Below are 20,846 nucleotides of genomic sequence, written 5' to 3'. Positions count from 1 at the left end.
AACACTCTTTGTGACCCTTCTTACAAAGGAAGTCACATCACTATTAACGGGGCATGTGAGGCCACAGCCTTAGGCTCTCAGATTAGGAAGGGCTCACACAGCATGCAGATTTGGCCCAGGAGAGAAAGGCAGGACTGTGATAAAGGAGAGCTCCACCCCTGGGCTCTTCATCTAACAGTGGTTCTTAAAGTTCCATGTGTGGAGGAGCGTTTCTGGAGTGCTGTTATGTTCTGTTTCTTGATCTGGGAGCTGGTTACATGGGTGTGTTCAGTATATGAAAATTCACTGAGCTGTTCATTTATAATAAAAACACTTTTCTATGTGTCTGTTCTACTGCAATAAAAAATTATAAAGTATATAAAGTTAGAGTTGCATAAGACCAGCTCTTTGTCCTTTCTCCTATTCAGATGCAGGTGGTCTGTGTCCCTTACTTTGAGAAATGCTGCTCAGAGTAATCTAGGGGGCTACAATCAGGGAAAACTGATGAGCAAGCTTCATTAACCTGCCATACTTATGGAGGTGGACAAGTAGAACCAAACAGACAATAATGCATAATACAAGGTACACTATATTCTAGGTGCCATGTAAATACATTCTTCTGGTCCTCATCTTTGAGAGGATGGTATTATCTTCATTTTACAGATGAGGCAATGGCATCCATATAGGAGGCTGGACCAAAAGTCCATGGCAGATTTATCAGGACCAAAGTCTATCTTATACTCACTAGTGCCACTGCCAAGCAGCTTGAAGGAGCAAGTAAGTCATAAGGACAGTCTGAAAGAGGTGAGAGTGGACAGAGAAAGAACATAGGACTCTGCCGATGTAGCAGCTAGCATTAAGGGCAGTTTGCAAATAGGCACCTCTGATTATTTTAGAATATTCTGGCAAGTAGATGGCAGCTTCTTGGAGACAATGCCCTAAGGCCAAACTCAGGGGACCTCCAAGCACCTGGAGATCCTGGACCATAGCCCAGACTTGGTTGGATATCAGTATCACCTTGGGAACGTCTGAAACATACGATTCACTGGCTCTACCCTAAAGTTCCAGACTCAGTACCTTTGGGGTGAGGCCTGAAAACTCTTTAAAAACTACCCCAGAGGGCAGCCCGGGTGGCTCAGCAGTTTAGCGCCACCTTCAGCCCAGGGTGTGATCCTGGAGACCTGGGATCGAGTCCCACGTCAGGTTCCCTGCATGGACCCTGCTTCTCCCTCTGCCTGTGTCTCTGCCTCTCTCTCTGTGTCTCTCATGAATAAATAAATAAAATCTTTAAATAAAAAAAAAAAAAACCACCCCAGGAAATTCTGCTGATCAGCTGGGCTTGGGAACCAGACTGCAGTTATATTGACCACAAGAAAGAGTAAGACTTGGACTGACTTTAGTAGTAGTTCATCACTAGCCAATCAGAGGAAAGAAAAGAGAGCATATAGAGTGCCCTCAAACTGTAACTATAACCAGATGTTAGGCCAAGAAATAAAACAGATCATGGGCAGTCCGGGTGGCTCAGCAGTTTAGCGCCACCTTCAGCCCAGGGTGTGGTCCTGGAGTCCCGGGATCGAGTCCCACATCAGGCTCCCTGTGTTGGAGCCTGCTTCTGCCTCTGCCTGTGTCTCTGCATCTCTCTCTCTCTCTGTATTTATTTATTAAATAAATAAATAAATAAAATCTTAAAAAAAATAAAACAGATCAAAAGGAAAAGTATAAACTTTCATTTATAAAATAAGTCATGGGGATACAATGTACAGCATGGAGATTATAGTTAAAACTGTAAAATATATAAATAGCAAGGAAATTTAATATCTCAGATCTCAATATGAAATCCTTGGTCTAGGCTGTTTCTAACTTAGACGTTTGAGTATTTGAACATAGCAAAAATGGGCTTTGCAAAATTTAAGGAGACAGTATTGCAAAGGTAACAAGATCCAAGGGCACCCTCCACCCCCATCAACCTGAACTGGTTTATTCTAGATTTAAACTATGAACTTGAACAACCTAGACTTCCATTTGACCTCAGTGTTCAGTGGTAAAAGTACAGAGGTGATTATGTACAGTCAATAACTTCCCTATCTCATCTGTCAACTAGAATAAATAGCTAAAACTGATAAGTTTATAAAGTACTTTTTTTTTATTGGAGAGTTAATAACTTACTCTGAAGTAGACTTTAATTACTAGACCTTGCTAACAATTGACATATGAATTAATTGCCAAGTTTAATTCTTGCACAAGTTTAAAAGAGACTTTATAGCATTGAAACCTAGAGGAACTCTTTATGATATAAATGATAGAACACAATTCAATCCATTATTCATCAGTATAAATAGGAACAAAATACAGGGAACAATAAAATAAGCCTAGAATTAGAGCTAATTGGGTTTAAGAAAACCATTTTGATCCAAACATGTTCTTATCCCAAGCCCTTGTCTGAATTGAGGAAATAATCCTTGTTCTTCATGTATGAGATTAGAGGCCCATGTTTAATTTCTTCCACCATGTGAAAGTGAGGAAAGGGATCTTTGAGCCAAGAAATATACTCTGGCTCCAAACACTAGAGAGTTGATCAATCTCCACAAATTTTTTTAAAAGATGTTATTTATTTATTCATGAGAGACACACAGAGAGAGGCAGAGACATAGACAGAGGAAGAAGCAGGCTCCCTTTAAAGAGCCTGATGTGGGACTCAATCCCAGGACCCTGGGATCATGACCTGAGCCAAAGGCAGACGCTCAACCACTGAGCTACCCAGGTGTCCCAATTTCCATGAATTTTGTAAAACATTAATATTACTCTCCTGGATAAAAGAAAAAAAAATGAGGACAAAAGGACAAATTACAACACATACCCAGAGATTAAGGAGATCCTTGTTGTGTTCTTAGTTTCACAGTTTATTCAGATTTCTGTTTTATATCTTGGTAAAATACCTCTAAAGAGGAAGAATGTTTTGGTTGCAAGTAGAATTTTCTAAATAGCTCTAGGGAAACAAAAACAATTTTTAAAGTAAGTTTTTAAAAAAGTAATCCCTACACCCAATATGGGGTTCAAACTTACAACCCAAGATTAAGAGTTGGATGCTCCACTGACAGAGCCAGCCAGGTGCCCCTAAAGTAGTCTCTAGTCTGAACTTCTTGATTTCAAAGAATCATACTGGGGCACCTGGGTGGCTCAATCAGTTAAGCATCCAGCTCGTGATTTTGGCTCAGGTCATGATCTCAGTGTCATGAGACTGAGCCCTGTGTCAGGCTCCACACTGGGCATAGAGCCAGCTTAAGATTCTCTCTCCCTTTTCTTCTGGCCTTCCCCACTCTCTAAAAAATATAAATAATAAATAAATAAAGAGTCATAGTAAACTGAGATATGACCTATTGCATATTCCTTTAGAAAAGAAATTATAGGGGCACCTGGGTGGCTCAGGTGGTTAAGCATCTGCCTTTGGCTCAGGTTATAATCTCGGGGTCCTGGGATTGAGCTCTGCACTGAGATCCCTGCTCAGTGGGAACTCTGCTTCTCCCTTTCCCTCCTCCCCTTCCCCTTGTTTGTGCATGCTCTCTCCCCTTCTTTTCTCTCTCTCTCAAATAAAGGAATAAAATCTTTAAAAAAGAGAAAAGAAATTATAGATATCAGAAAAGGAGTACTTTAAAAATTCATAATCCTCACACTTATGATCAATTGATTTTTGACAAGGATTTCAAGATAATCCAAAGGGGAAAGAATAGTCTTTTCAATAAACGGTTTGGGATAATGAATATTATATGCAAAAAGATAAAGTTGGACTTTTACCTCACACCAAATATAAAAATTATCTCAAAATGGAGCAAAGACCCAAATGTAGGATCTAAAACTCTAAAACTTTGGAAAAAACATAGGGATAAATCTTTGTGACTTTAATCAGTGGTTGGTTAGATATGACACCTAAAGCACAAGCAACAAAAGAAAACAGACAAATTTGACTTCATCAAAATTAACAACTTCTGTGTTTCAAAGAACATGAGCAAGAAATGTACAGGATGGGAGAAAATACTCACAAATCATATATTGACATAAGAGTTGCATCTAGGATACACTAAGAATTCTTACAACTCAGTAGTGAGAAGACAACCCAAATTAAAAATGGACAAAAGATCAAAATAGATATGTCTCTAAAGGAGATATACAGATGGTAAGCAAGCTCATGAAATGATGCACAATATCATTAGCCTTCAGTAAAATGGCAATAGAAATAACAGTGAGATACTACTTCATAGCCACTAAGATGACTAGCATAAAAAAGACAGGTAATAATAAGTGTTGATGAGGAAGTACAGAGATTGGAACCTTCATACATTGCTAGTGGGAAAGTAAAATGATGCAGCCTTATAGGAAAACAGTTTGGCAGTTTCTCAAAAGGCTAAACACTGAGTTGCCATATGATCCAGCAATTCCCTTTTTAGGTATATAGCCCAACACAAATGAAAACATATGTCCGTATGAAACTCATATACAAATGCTCACAGCAGCATTATTCATGACATCTAAAAAGTGGAAACAGCCCAAATTCCATCAACTGATGAATGGATAAATAAAATGTGTTATATCCACACAATGGAATATTATTTGACAAAAAAGTAAGTACTGATCCAATGGATAAACCTTGAAAACATTAGGCTAAGTGAAAGAAGCCAGTCATAAAGGACCACATTTTATAAAATTCCATTTATATTTAAGGTCCAGAATTGGCAATTTTGTAGAGATAGGAAATAGATTAGTTGTTGCCTAGGGCTGGGGCAAAGGGTCTTAAACTAAGAGTGACTCCTAATGAATACAGGGTTTCATTTGGGTGTGATAAACATGTCCTAAAATTGACTGTGGTGATGACTGCACATACCTGGGAATATGCTAAAAATGTTCATTGATTCTTTTTGAAAATTTATCTTAAATACGGACATTAGTAAAACAGGAAAAAATACTCTACCAAATGACAATCAAATGATATAAAAACTGAAGAAAGTGCTTAGGGTACCAAAACTTTTTAGAAATTCAAATAGGATCTTTATTTTTTTACTGTCTGGGATACATTTTGGACCGAACTATTATATCAAATAAACCTAGAATAATAATTTTGACAAGCTATTCTTCACAGCATGTAAGTAATGCATTATAGGAGCCAGGACTGCCCCTAAAATTTGTGAAACCAAGGGTAAGAATACAAATTGATGTCCATATTCCATATGTATATGTAAAAGCTATAAATACAATATGTTCTATTTTCCTAACTTGATAACTTTGTCTTAATGACCTGAAGGCCAAGTTTGAATGTGTAATTTTCAGGCACCTTTTTGTTCTGCATGAGGACATGGAGGCATGGGGAGAGCTGAAGCTACGCCCTCTCTCTCCCCATTCCTGGCTCTGACTGAGAAAGAACTGTCAGGCATGTGGACACCCCAGCCCACACACCCACAATCTGTGCATATCCCCAAGGCTCTCCTTGGCCGCTTTCAGTCTAGGGAGTGCATATACTGGTGGCATGGTCTGCCCTTGGGAGGATGGGACTGAAGAAATGTAGGCAGGCCTTGGAAGTGGACTTGAGGCACTGAGGCCAGAAATTTTGAGGTGCTCCAGGTTATCCAGACTGTGTAGTAGGGATGAATGTGGATTCTGGTCCCAGTTTCCTCACTCTGTGGTGAGGGGCTCAGCCAGGGAGTATCAGAGCAGGGCCTCCTAAAAGTTGAAAGGCAGTATCAGCAGGAGTTCCACACTGTGGAATGTGATAATTGGTCTAAGACACGGAATCCTGTCACATACCTCAGGCCTGCTTTAGCAGGAGGAAGGAAGCCAGATCAAGCTTGTCCAGACAGGGAAGATGGATCATGCCTCACTCACCCTGGAGGGTTCACAGAAGCTTATCGATTCTTGGCAAAGTGAAACAGCCCAACCTGGGGGAGTCTGCCCAGATTTGAATGCCAGTTTAGTTAATGATTTAAAGGGGGCATTCACCTTTTCATTTTATGGAGAAAATGTCTGGAATATTCTGGTGTTATTTTTATAAGGGCCACTGAACTCTGTTTGTCCTCCTCCTTGTTATGATTCTTGCTCTCTCACCCATCAATGTAATCAGAGTGCCAAGGACCCATCAGCCCTTGCTTGCCTTCTTCTCAGTCTGTTATTGGTGTTGATTTCAGCAATGATCCTGATAGACACCCTCAGCCCCTTGATCCTTCATTCATTCCTGTCTTCCTAATCCCTACCCAGAATGAAATCCACCACGTACTTTTTGTTTCCACTCCCAAACAGAAGATAGTGCTGGAGAGAATTCAGAAATCTGATCCAAGCTTTGTCAGGTGACTGGTCCCAGATAAGCCCTCACTACTAAGGGTGATTCTTTGAATTTTCAGTCAGTTAAGGTAGGTGCCCGTCTCTGACATTCTCCACTTCTCTTTTTCTAAATCTTTCCTACTTTCCCCAAGTCCCAGTCCCACCTCTTGCATATCACTTTTCCATTTTGCTTAACGTAAGAAATTAAAATTCTACAACATAAGCCTCCTCTTTGTTTCTTTTCTCCTTCCTTCCTTCCTTCCTTCCTTCCTTCCTTCCTTCCTTCCTTCCTTCCTTCCTTCCTTCCTTCCTTCCTTCTTTCCTTCCTTCCTTCCTTCCTTCCTTCCTTCCTTCCTTCCTTCCTTCCTTCCTTCCTCCTTCCTCCCTCCCTCCCTCCCTTCCCTTCTTTTGCAGTCATCAAAACCTGGCCTGCACCCTGTATTCCTCTCTTTCTTTCCTTTTCTACCCCAATCCAATCCATAACCACATCCTATTGGCCTTCCCTCCTATACATCTCCTAAACCTACCCTCTCCTCTTAACTTTGTCATTTTCTTAATTCAGGCCTTCATCATCTCTGCCTGGCCTTATTCAATTGTTTCCCAAATGGCATTCACTGATACTATCCTCATCCGTCTCCACCTCATCCTCTATTGTCCTCACAGAGGGAGATTTCCTTAGAAAAGGAAGTAGAGGCTGAATTGGGGATGACAGAGCAGGGAGGAAGGCAGAGTCAAAAGAGAGGGAGATCCAACATCTGGAAATCAAAGAGAGTAGAGGGGAGAACAGAAATGCCTGCTATTTAAACTCTCTCTGTCTCTTCATAAATTCTTCAATCAAATCTGCTGCTTTTGGGGGGCTGATTTACTCTTAGAGAAATACAATAAAGTACTGAGTCCTGCTTTAAGATGAAAGGCAGTGCAAATGAAGCCAGCTACTATATGGTTTGCATGTTCAATTTATTCTTCACTCATTCATTTACTTATTTAACAAATATTTATTGAGCACCTACCACGTATCAGGTACATGCTAGGTATTAGAGGGTGTGCAGTGATCAAGACAGAAACAATCTTGCCTTGAAAGCATTTATAGTCTAGCCAGAAAGCAAATAAATAAAACAAATTAAAATATGATAAACACTATGACCTGAGAAAGTTATAAGAGTACATAGAAGGGACACATCAAAGTTAGGGGTGAGAAGAAGGTCAAGGAGGACTTCCTGGGCAGCTGGCATTTAACCTGAGACCGGAGGAATGTGCAGGAATTAACCAGGCATAGGGAAAAGTTGGAGAAAATCTTCTAGAAATGTAAGAAAGTCTAGAGGCAAGAGAGAGCATGATGAGCCCATGGAACTGAAAGAGAGAAAATTGTGAGAAACGAGTTGGAAGAGGTAAACTGGGAACAAATCTTAACTTGTAAGTCAAGTTTAAAAGTTTAGATTTTATCCTAAAGGCAATGGGAAGGTACAGACAGGATTTTAGCAGGTGAATGCCCTGATCAGATTTGATTTTGAAAGAACATGTGATAGGATAATATGTGAAGTATTAATGGAATGTACTCTCTTCACTCATCTCCTTGGGCTCTGGGCTGCCAACCTGTGGACCCTGACACCAAATCAACATGCAAACACACACACAAACACAAACACATACACAGATACCACCCCCCACTCTTATTAGTAGAGTAGAAAGTACATTAGTTATTGTAGAGATAATCTGATGCTGAGACAGACCCAGACTCTACATTATATAAATGAAATACAAAGGGCTCTGCTTTTTTTTTTTTTTTTTTAAGATTTATTTATTTATTCATGAGAGACACAAAGAGAAAGAGAGGCAAAAACACAGGCAGAGGGAGAAGCAGGCTCTATGCAGGGAGCCCGACATGGGACTCAATCACAGGTCTCCAGGATCATGTCCCTGGGCTGAAGGCGGTGCTAAACCACTGAGCCACCCAGGCTGCTTGGGCTCTGCTCTTTAACTCAGAGATTAAACTGAAATTAAGAGAGATTAAATAATAAATTTTTCTATTGTTTGAAATTAATGTAATTCCACACATGTGAATTAATGAGATTAAACAATTTACACATATGTAAATAAGAGCTGATTTTTTTCCTGTCTGTCCTATGAGTGGAGAAGAAATAACCTGATATGGAAGTGGATGTACTAGATAAAAGGAAGAGATATTTCTATACTGTTTGCTGGGGTTGTGGGGAATATCATGGCCCTTCTGCAAGATGAAGGTACATGGGACTTACATGTACACCCAGCCAGCTCATCACTGCCCATCAGAGCCAGCAGGGTCAAAAACCTATAGGGCACACCGGGCCTTGCCAGTACTGACAGAGTAGACAAGAATGGCATTAGCAGCTCATGCCAGCATTCAGACCACCCAGATAAGACTACATGAATAGCTTGCACCCATCACAACACACAGTCAAACATAGACCTCCATCCTCTCTCCACCAAGCAGTCAGGGATGATACACAAATTTCTGGCTGCATTAGTGAGTCCAAGGGTAGTACTTACCACTCACAGGAGAAATTTAGGAAGAGGTACATGTTTGAAGAGGAAATGAATTCACTTTTAAGGCCTACAGGTAGAGCTGGCTAAAAGATAGCTGTCTGGGTCTGAAGCTCCAGAGAAAGGTCTCGGCTAGAGAGATATCTGGGAGCATGTAGGTGGTATCATAGATGCCCAGGGGAGAGAAAATATCAAAAAAGGAGGACATGTCAAGTGTCAAAGAGAGAACTGATAGGTGTCCCTTGAGTGTAGCTACAGGGAGATCACTGGTTATCTTGGAGAATGCAGATTGGGAGAGTGAATGGAAAGGGAGGAAGTTGAAACAGTGAGTGGAGATAACTATTCCAAGAAGTTTAGCTGGCGAGGAGTGAGCAGGCTATCGATAGAGGGGGAATGGAGCTTTTTTTAACCCTAGGAGGAAGGAACTAATAGAGTGGAAGAGGCTAAATATATAGATAAGAGTGAGAATAACTGCAAGTAAGGGGAATGAGAGGTCAAGAGGAGATGGGACTCAGAGCATGGGCCAAGATATGGGCCTTAGATGAGGAAGGGAACATCTTTATAAAGAGGTGAGACTGAGGAAAGAGGCAAGGTAGGGAAAGATGCAAGTTGATAGGCTAGCACGGAAAACTAAGACTACTCACATCTCCCAACTTCTATTTCACCCCCTTGATAAGTGGAAAATAAAACCACCTCCAGAGAATAGTAAAGAAGGCAAGCATGGAGGTTTGGAAAGAAAGGGGAATTCTTGAAATATCTGGTGACTCAGAAATAAAGAGCAAGCAGGTTAGGGGAATATGGTAGGATTGCAGGCAGTACTGAAGTCCCACTTGAGGTTGCTGAGCCTGAATTTAGGGCAGCCCAATCTGGGTGACCATGTAGTTTTCTCCAGCAGTGTCCAGCAGCCCAAGAAAAGGAATAGCCATGGAAAACAACTAGATTCAAGTTTCGTCAGGCAGATGAAACAACAGAATAATGGAGCAAAGGAGTTGAGGCCACATGTCAGAGGCTAACATTATAAAGCATGGATTTTTTTCCAGTAAAGAAGGAAAAGGAGATAGAAAATGGATAACAAATAAGGAGAAAAAGGAAAATAGAGTTTCTAATAAGTTTGGAAAACCAGTAGAGTAAAAATAACCACAGGAAAAGAACTAGAGGAATAGAAAGTCATGAGTTCAGAGGTGCTGTGGTTTCTTGATGACCAAGTTTGGAGTGGCCATGGGATTGGATGATTGAAACAGAATAGAGAAGGAAACCAGAGATGGAATCAAGGAACTGAGAGAGATCAAGTATGTCTCATGGACATAACAAATGTGCCAGATTGTTGGCAGCACTTGGAATAAAAAGGGATACTGGGGTTCATTGCTAATATCTCTAATAAATAAAGGACATGGCTAGCAGTCAGTGGATGACAGCTGGGGTAGAGAGTGTGACCTGATGGCTATGTAGTCTGGGTCTCAGAGGGCAGAGAACTGAGATGCATGGAAATGACAGTGTTTGACAGAATAAACCTGACCCAATAGGCTCCACATACAAGGGCTACAGGGAAAGTAGTGTGCTTGCAAGGAAAGCCTTGTTAGGGCTTGAAAGCTAAAGAATGTCCAATGAAGAGGCTGGGAGTCTTCGTTGATGATAGTGTGGGATTCCTGAGGTCACAGAGAAAAAGTTTAAGAGGAAAGGGGGTAGTTGGAAGCTGAATCAAGGATGAGGACGAGAGTTCATAGAGTATATACCCCCTTGAAAGGACTTCCCTTTGAGGCACACATCAAGAATATCAAGGGTCTCACGGATAGCAGGTTTGGCAGCTGCACAGCTGTCACAGAGTTAATGGGTCAGGGCTCTCAGGATTCAGCTTTGTCCTGGGTATGTGACATCTCTGAGTCCTGGGTCTCAGAGTAGTCTGGGTCTTGGCTCCAGGAAAAGTTCCAGAGTGGAGGGCTGCTGGCCTACAGCTCTGGATGGTGTGTGATGGTGTGGCCCTTGAGATGCATGCAGACCAGTGGCTGGGTGATACTCAGTATCTCAACTTCACTCCCTCATATTCTACATTATCTCAATGCCTCTCGGTCTAGTCATTTTAGGACTCAGTTTTGTCTCCAAGCTAGAGCTGAGGAGGAAAGCATTCAGTAACTGTAGAGCACCAGGAGTTGTTTTCAGAAAGGCAGATTTCCTGACTTATCATAGAGTTAACTCGTGACAACCCAAGGAATATTAAAAGGCACTCCTTCAAGGAAAGATGTGATGTTTAGGGTAATGTCCTGGTACATTTGCTTTCATTAAGGAGGAGGAGGAGGAGGAGGAAGAGAAGGAGGAGGAGGAGGAGGAGGAGGAGGAGGAGGAGGAGGAGGAGGAAGAGGAGGAGGAGGAGGAGGAGGAGGAGAAGAGAAAGAAGAGGAGAGAATTTAAAAAAGACTCTGATATGCTGCAAATTGATTTTTTCTTAAATATGAATGACAATCCACTTGGCCTCAGGTTGGTTTATTTATGTACTATAGTTATGTTCACTCTCCATGGTGAGGTTTTTGTTGTAGTTTGCTTAAAAGGCACTGGTCACATTTTAGCTCCTGTTCAGTTCATTACGCATGAACAGTCTAGTGTTCTTTAGAGTACTCTTGAACTCTTGAAATGACAAACGTTGAAGGGGCACTTTCCTTATGTTCTCCTTGTCAGCAGATTTTGTTATGAACATCTTGCTGGTAGACCCCATTGTTAAAAAGAGAAACAACAGGCCCAAAATGGAGTCATTTATGCTAAGCCTATGTCACCACACCGATACTTAATACCTAACTTAATTGCAGTTTCAGCCTCTCCCAGGAATGTAACCTTGAATCAGTCAGGCTGAAATTTCCTGGTTAGTGGTAGTGAGGCAATCTGCCTGATAGGTTCCTGCCATCCCCTGAAGAAAGATGAGGTAATGTGCTTTTCCTTATCCCTGCTCCTACAAAAGCCTTCCATTTTGTACAGCTCCTCAGAGTTCCTCTCTATTTGCTTAGATGGGATGCTCCCTGATTCATGAATTGTTGAGTAAAGCTAACCTGATTTTTATTTTTATTATTTTATTTTATTTTATTTTATTTTATTTTATTTTATTTTATTTTATTTTATTTTTATTTTTTGTTAACCTGATTTTTAAATCTACTCAGCTGAATGTTGTTTTTTTAACACCACGAGGAATAATGTTTTTTTTTTAAAAACTTTAGTGGGGCTTTGATGTAAAGTATAAAGGTCTTCTGTCTAAGTCTGCTCCACTCCTTTTCTTTGCATTATTAATTCAACCATAAGTTGCATGCTTTTCAGGAAGTGTGACCTTCTTACTAACTTCTTGAGCTTCAGCGTAGCATCTGGTGACATAGGGATCATTTTACAGTGGGTTCAAAGCATCGGTTGACAAAGAGTCAGTAAATAGCATTGTTTATATCTTAAAGGAATCCAATACTCACAGCAACCCAGGCAGTTTGGAGTTTGGCTGTATCAGATCCCCAGTGTCATGATGCAAATGATCATGTTTATATGACGTTCTGCGAAGCTACGCAGGCTCACTGATGATACTACCCTTAAGATATAGAAAACAGCTAGCGTGGAAAAGAGGCTAAGTGGTCAGTTTCCTCATTCATTGATATCAGTTTGTCATTAATTCTTTACATTCCCACATGATTGATTCAATGTATTTGAGAAAGGTGTAAGATACCTTACATCATACCTTAGGTTCTGCTTTTTTTTTTTAGAAGATGGGTGAGTTGAGAGTAGGCAGGCGATAGCTGTTTGCTGCTGTTGAAGTCGGTTGGCGCCAAGCTTTTCTGGCATTCTTTCATCTGTGCTGCCATCTAGAGAGGAGAATTAGAAACACACAAAGGTAAACTGGAAGTTCCAAAATGGAGTTATGGGAAAATGGATTCTGTAAATTAACTGGTAGAAGCTGTACGAAACATCAGTGAGCTTTGGGGGTGGTAATCTTATGGTTCTTCCCTCTCTCTCTGTCCCTCCCACATACAAAACAGGACTTGGAGATCTGTTTATTGTTTTTTATGACAACATTCCAGTCATTGCTGGGGAACTGTTTCCTGGATTCAAATGGACTTCTTACATAAGTAAAATTCAATTGTGTTAATTTTCTGGTACCTCCAGACTGGTATCCCTAGTTAAAATATTGCTGAAAATGCTCATATTCTCAGTCCTGCAGGATTTGGAGATGAAATGCCAGGATATGTGTGTGTGTGTGTGTGTGTGTGTGTGTGTGAATTAACAAGATAAAAAGGTCCTGTGAACACAGTGAGACAGTTTCCTGAAGTCAGTATGTTCCACAGAAACTACTAGTTCTGCTTACAGGTGAAATGTTGGTCAAATAAATTCGGGGGAATGCTAGGTAAACAATTTTAAACACTTTTCTTTATTGAAGGCAGAACTTCTGATAGTTTTTAATTTACCAGCATACACTGAACTTTCGAGAGAGAAAATGCCAGGCAAAATCTCCCAAACTTATTTGACCTTGAAGCCCTGGGCTTTTCATAGAACTGGTTGTGTGTGGAACAAACTTCAGGAAATATTACAACAGGGAAAGGAAGTTGGCCTGCTGCATGCATACCATGCGCAAATATACCAGTTCTCCCCTGATCTATCTTCCTCCTTCTGTGTCTAAATATTTTTGAAGCTTTGCTTTGGTTTGAGTAGAGATTGTGGGAATTTAACTATTTTTTTCCTAGCAGAAATTTTATAGGAGTAGGACTTGTTTGATAATTGTTACTTCCAGGTAAAACAAAGTAAGTTTACCTATAACTTTGGCCAGATTTTCTCTTGCAGCTTATATGTCAAATAACATAAAATAAGATATGGTCTTCTTAGCCACATTTAGAGTGCTCTAACCCTATGCAAGGTGTAGAGAAAAGGGAAAGCTGAGTAAAATATGATTCCTGCCTTTGTCAAACTATTACATAGATGGAGTGATAAAGTTAGATACAACTTACTAAAAGATTCCTTATAAATAAGGTCTTACCAGATTTATTCATCAAGACTGAAATAACAGGGCTTTGTTTCCCCCATGGAAGAAAATAGCCTTAAAGATATACTGTTGTAGCAGCATCCATTGTTTGAGGATTTTGCTTTATTGTTATTTTTAAAAATTAAAATGTCAGTGACCATGAGAATATTCCTGTATTAATTCTGAAAAATGACATTCTTGGTGAAACTAAGTGAGCAATATTAATGCTTCTCTTTCAATAATTTTTCTGCACTTTTGGAAAGGAAATAAATAATTCAGGCATTTGACTTAAGAAGTAATGTCTCTGTTTAGGTATTAAAAAGTATAATAATAAATTATTATCTCTCACAAGGGACACATATTACTTTCATTTTCTAGAAGCAAGTAGTGTTCAGAAAAGAGAATCAGTTTGTCTAATGGCTTGTAAATTTGGGGGTTGAGTCCTGTTTGCCCTAAATCCTATGGACCCTTAGAGTGGGGCAGATAATTTTAGAAAACGTTTATATACCCCCTGATTTCTGTAACCTAAAAATATAACTTGCCAAACTGGAGTGGAAAAAAGTTTTCCTGGGAGGTAGAGAATTATACACATACATATACGACACTATATGAGAGCGGAAACCTTGGAACCATGTCTGTCCTCTTTACCATACTAAACCCAGTGCTTAGTACCGGCTTGGCATGCAGGTCCTCAGTAAAGATTTGCTCAATGAAGTACACACAAATGATAATGTTTGGGATTGGGTGATGGGCATGCATGAACACCTTCAATGTTTTGTCATGTTTTGCAAAAGAATTCATGGTTATGAATCTGTAAAGTCTTCTCTTTTCATGAAATGGTCTGAACGTGGTCAAGGGCAGTATCCACATTTGCAAATGTATTTTCCAATCAAATCTCAATAATTAATTAATCACATTGTAAGTCAGTTTGTGTATGACTAAGAACTTTTCCCTGCATAGTTGTTTGGTCATTCTCTAACAAATTCAGTCCCTGAATTAGTAGGCTTGAAAGAAAACTAGATTTGAAGGCAAAGATGAAATATTTTTTATACTTGTATTCTTAGTGCCCTGTTACATAATAGGTGTATAAGGTGTATACATAATAGGTGTATAAGCACATGTTGAAAAGAGGAAGAAAGCAAGCAAGCAGAGGACTGGTGGTGGGAGAGGGGATGTTGAAGAGAAAGAAAAATGAGAATTTGGAATCTTGGATTTTAGCCTTGGGTCAGCCATGTAAACTTGGGCCACTCATTTCTCCTTTTTGTTCCTCAGTTCGCTTATCTGGAAGCTACAATGTTGACCTAGTTGATCACTAAAGGCCCCTCCAGATTCTTTCTTAGTATAAACTTATTCTGTGTCCACTAGGGGGTACTGTAGTACTAGTGCAGTGGCCACTGTCTTCCAATTTATACAATTCTGATAATTTTTTTCCTGGAATTTATTCCCCTGAGAAACATTCCTGACTTTTAACTTTCAAGTTCAAATTTATACTACAAAGTATACTATGTAATTCAGTAATAGAAGCAGGATAAACCTGAGAAGAATTTAGCTTAATGATTCATTCAGCTCAGTAGGGAAATTAGAATCCTTGAGAGATTTGTGTAGTAAAATAATGAGAGGTTAAGATTTTGGTTAGGCCAAAAGAAGGGCCTTAAAACTCTTAAAGGAAAATAAATGGAACAAATTCTAGCCACCCTAACAAAAAAGGGGTAAACTTAAGAAGTATGCCAAATCTAAGTGAAGATAGCTATAACTACCCAGGAGTTAAAAGAAGGCTTAAGGAAAATAGAGATATACCATGTTCTTGGATAAGAAAAGAAGATTCAACATTGTAAAAATTTAAATTATTCTTCAAATATATTCATAAATACAATACAATTCCAATCAAAATTCCAATGGGATATTCTTGGAAACATGATAAAAGAGTTCTGAAATTTATTGAGATATATTCCACCGAGAAGAGTCCAGAAAAATGCTTTTAACCTTTTGAGGGGGGAGGGTTGAGCTATCAGATGTTAAAAAATATTATGCAATGGCTGTAATTAAAACAGTGTCATAGTGACAACAAAATAAACAGACCAATAAAACAGAATAGCAAGTCCAGAGATAAACCCAAGTATGGTGGCCTGGCTGTGTGTGCGTGCACATGGGCACACACATGTGTTGGCTACCTAATATCCCAGTGCTTTTTCTAGGATGGAAACTGAAAAAAGGGCAGATCATCACTCTTCTAGACAGCAAGGGCATCAGTATGTAGCTAAGGTTTGTCCAGTGGGATTCTGACACTGAATCCAGAAGGAGTGATACAAAGGTAGAGGGGCTAGCAAGTTATTTACAGAGATGGTAGTGACTCTAATCCAGGAGAAGAGAATGTCTGGTGATGGGAGTGCCATTGAAAACACTCTGCAGGGATCCCTGGGTGGCGCAGCGGTTTGGCGCCTGCCTTTGGCCCAGGGCACGATCCTGGAGACCTGGGATTGAATCCCACGTCGGGCTCCCGGTGCATGGAGCCTGCACCCTCTGCCTGTGTCGTGTCTCTGCCTCTCTCTCTGTGATGACTATCATAAATAAATAAAATTAAAAAAAAAAAAAAAAAGAAAACACTCTGCTTAGCCTCTTCCTATAACAGCTCTTGCCCAAATCCTGGCAACCTTCTAACCAGACTGTTCCTACAGAGGTTCTTGGCTAAGTTTTCTGTTGTCAGCCTCTTTTGTCTCATATCCATTTTCTGAGCCTGGTTTTTAACTTTCTCATAGATTTTGTGAGCCCTTGGTATCCTTCCAGCAAATTCCAGTCTGTTTAAGCTACCTAGAGTTGATTATTAATGCTTGCAACCATAAATCCAGACTTATACAGAAACTGGTAATGGGGAGTTGGTTACAAACAACACTCTTAATGAAATGACGAGACTAGTTATCCAGACTCATTATGTTTGAAGATAATAAAAACCCAATTAATATTCAGAGATAGGATGTTGGAAGCCCATAGCTTGTTATAGTTAAAGAAATTAATGCCTGTGAACATCAGGAATGAGGTGGGCATTGAAGACAAGATCATGGAGGACTTAACTGTTGTTACCACAGAACAGCATGAAGTATATGAGGAATTCAAGATCTGTATGCTGAGGTTAGCTCTTTCCCTTGAAGAGATTAACACATGGAAATCTCTAGATTCTCATTTTAAAATATGAACTGAAACCCAAATTGTGAATTTGTTAAAAGAAACTCTTATTGCCTACTTATGCCCTACTCTTTACTCTGCATATTTCCAGATCTTTAATTAGAGTTAAATTCTGGTGTGCTTCAAGAGGCCAATTACAAAGTGAAATTCAGGAGGAGATGACTCAAGCACCAAAAGAACTGAAGAGTTTTTGCTAATTAATCTGTGGAATGTGAGTTAGAATAGATTTTAAGAATGCTAGATGAAGAAGAGGAGGATACAATTGTAGCCTCGGCTGATTTACAAATAGGGCTCACAAGAGATTCTGGATTAACTGTTCCAGCTTGAGAAGCTGGGGATAATTCTGTTTGTTCTGCTAAAGGTTGACTGAAATCTGGACATAATGGTGGCTCATGTAAAATGAAGTTGAGATGCAAATTTCTTCAAGAAAATGTAAAAGAACAAATTAAAAAGTTTCAATAGACAGGAATGATGGAGTAGATTTATCATTTCTGACCCAACCACTCACCTCAACTGTGGCTTTCAAAAAGGTCCAGAAGCCATTCTTCACAAAGGCCTTTAGAAAAAAAAAAAAAACCTATATAGGGAGGTCAGCATTATTGAAAGGGCTTTGAAAAATGTTCTTTGTAGACCAGGGATGATGGTGAAAAAGGCTGGAGTTGAATTTGGCTTACAGAGTTATATGGGGATGGGAGGGCCCAGACTGCCTGAGTCCAGGTAGCAGCATTTAATATTGGCATGTGGTTAACTTGAAAGGTAGTAGGGTAACTGTAAAAATCAGAATGATGTGTCCCATAGGCTCTCTGAGGTGACTAGCTGGTCATGGAGTCCCTAAGACCAAAGCATATGGGCAGCCCACTAACATTCTACTTGATTTATATACCTATAAACAAAAACTTTCAGGTCTAGAAAAGGGAGGCATTATCCGATTTCCTGGTATAAATCAGTTCTTGGACCTAGTTTTAAAAAAATCTGGGTACTCTCGAAGGGCTGACATGAATCTTCCTTCTGCCATGCAAAGGGACACGTGGCCATTTATTATGGTAATTGCAAATGATAAGGCAGAAATAGTTTGCTTTCATATAGTACAGATAATAGTATAATTTCACTTCTTGTCACAAGATTAGATCACCTTTGAGGCTGGGGCACAGTTAAGCAGAAAGCTTGCTTATTTGGTTCTTAACGGATATCACATTGATTCACTAGATTCTTAACACTAGGCAGATTGGGGGCAAAAGAGTAAAAGTATTATACATCTTTGAAATCTTTAAAATAGAGGATCCCTGGGTGACTCAGTGGTTTAGCACCACCTTTGGCTCAGGGCGTGATCCTGGACACCTAGGATTGAGTCCCGCATTGGGCTCCTTGCATGGAGCCTGCTTCTTCCCCTGCCTGTGTCTCTGCCTCTCTCTGTCTCTCATGAATGAATAAATAAAATCTTAAAAAAAAGAAACCTTTAAAATACACGTAAAACCTAGAGAGTGGAAAAATTTCAAGGGTCTAATGGTATCCAGAATATGTATGGTTTTGATTCTAAAGTGAGGGATAAAGTGTTACACCTGAGCCCTTTACCAATATGAAGAGATTTGCCAATTTTTAAAGGCTTGCTACTGGGTCCCAGTGTAACAAGTAACTTTGGGACATCAAGTGATTGTAAGATCAATTGGTCATCATAATCTAGGTGTTATCTGAGACTCCTAGTCCAAGTTGAAAAGGTAAATCTAGTACCAGGCTTGGACAAGTTTTGAAGGCAGGTAAATTTAATGAGCAAGTTGCCTATATTCTCTTGTCATTTACTCATGTCAGATTGCTGTCCCTTACATATATGGCTTCATGGGGGTATTTACTATGACCAATGAGATGGGGGAAAACTAACACCCTGGTTTACAAGTGTTTCTTACTGGCTTGAAGGGGATTGCTCTAGCATTTACAGTTCACTCAGAGACCAAAGGGACAAAGGAAAGGATAATCCTCACAATGGGCAGAACTTGAACTAATAATATATTTCACTGTTCAATTTTCCTGAAATCAGCAGTGGCTAATAATTATTTGGCAACCTGACCAGTAGCTTGGAAGGGGTAAGACTGGTGACAAGGAAGTTTGAGCAAAAGGACCTTTAAGAATGGGCCAGGAGATGTGACTATGATTTCCTATACTGTTGAAAAGAGAAGTAGAGATGATCAAATTCCCTGGTTATAATATTCAAAATTTTAATTAGCTTTGGAGCTTATACTGAAGATTAATATTTAAAACAAACTTGATCCGGCAGTAGTTGAATGTGGTGGGGTGAGTCTGAGTGTGCATGGCAAAAATCTCACCTAATTCCTCCTCACTCCTCCCTTATAATCCTTTAGGCTTCTCAGAGTACAGTTTGAAAGGTGCTAATCTAGTCCATCCTCCTTTCAGAGATGAGAAAATTTCCAAAGAATTGACTTGACCTGTCTCAGGCCATTCGTTAGTGGCATAGCCAGGATGAAACTTAAGTCGGCCTCTCAAGTTAGTGCCCACTCCAGAATAGCATATAACTTCTGTAATTGGGAATAAGTCCCACTTAATGGCAACTCCACCCTTCCCTGTTATCTAATTCGTAACTTGTCACCACAGAAAAACACCGTTATTTTCCATTCTTCAAAACATGGAAAATAGAATGGGAGTAGTAGAGATTAGAATAAAAAGATTAAATATTTGAATGCATATTTGTAATCTCTGTCATATAACCTCTTCCTCTCAGACTTGGGATGGCCTTCCAGCTATAAGTGGCAAACACTGTGCTAAGCATCACGTCTTTTAAAGGGAAGGCAGACTAAGTCTTTGAAAGATGTTGTGTCTAGTTAAGACTTTCTCTCATCTACGGCTGTACTGTCCAATATGATGGCCGTTAGTCACATGAGGCTACTGAGCACTTGAAATTTGGCTAGTCTGAATTGAGATATGCTATAAGAGGGGGTCCTAGGTGGCTCAGCCGATCCTGAGATCAAGTCCTGCATGGGGCTCCCTGCTCAGCAGGGTGTCTGCTTCTTCCTCTCCCTCTCCCCCCTGATCATACTCTCTGTCTCATGCTCTATCTAACATAAATAAATAAAATCTTTTAAAAGAGAGATATGCCATAAGTGTAAAACACACACCAGATTTTGAAGACTTAGTATGAAAAAATAATGTAACATATTTCATTAATAGTTTAAAAATATTGATTATATGTTAAAATGACAACATTCTGGAAAAATTGGTTAAAGAAAATATTAAAATTAATTTCACACAGTTCTTTTTACTTTTTTCTTAATGTGCTTTATAGAAAATTTAAAATTACATATGTAGTTTATTTTAATTTCTTTTCATCAGTGTTGGTAGAAGGAAATCAAACCAAACCAAGTGGAATTTGGCCAAAGTTCCCAGTAGTTCATTAGAGTTGTCAGAATTCTAAAAATGTCAGTTGCTTAGGCCTATGAGCTGCTGAGCTTTTACTTTTGACAAAATTGCCATTCACAAATTGGAATTTTGCACTTTTCAGAAAATACTGCAATGGCAGTGAGCAAGTCGGACAGTATCTAATTCTTTTTTTTAACACAGAATGAATTACATTGCTGGCATTTAGTATTTTTGCCTTAGAAATCAGGTGGACAAGAGCTCCTTAGTTCCCCAGGTAAGGTACAGTGAAAATGTGCTTTTTGGCTAATTGCTTTGAACATAGAAATATTTGCACTGAAAATCTTAGCCTCATATCACTTTATTATATTCTTTCCTATTTTATTTCACTATAAAATTTTAATTTCTCTACCTGTAACCATGAGCACAGAGTAGGTAATGAGTTCATGGTATTCTTTATGTTGTGTGATATACAAAATTTTAGGTTGGCTATAATTATACTTTTAACTATATTCACTAAATAAAA

The 20,846-nt window shown here is 39.4% G+C and overlaps 1 protein-coding gene across 1 annotated transcript in view; it reads right to left on the bottom strand.

Annotated features, from left to right (window-relative positions):
- The window catches only part of NFE2L2 (NFE2 like bZIP transcription factor 2), a 142,767-nt gene that overhangs the window by 85,459 nt on the left and 36,462 nt on the right, over positions 1-20,846 (bottom strand). The window contains exon 3 of the mRNA XM_077883012.1: positions 12,503-12,626. The gene's annotated coding sequence lies outside the window, so the exon portion shown is untranslated. The remainder of the gene's footprint in view (positions 1-12,502; positions 12,627-20,846) is intronic.

The sequence above is a fragment of the Canis aureus genome, chromosome 34, assembly GCF_053574225.1.
Source record: "Canis aureus isolate CA01 chromosome 34, VMU_Caureus_v.1.0, whole genome shotgun sequence".
Lineage (NCBI taxonomy): Eukaryota > Metazoa > Chordata > Mammalia > Carnivora > Canidae > Canis > Canis aureus.
This window is presented reverse-complemented; position numbering and strand designations above follow the sequence as displayed.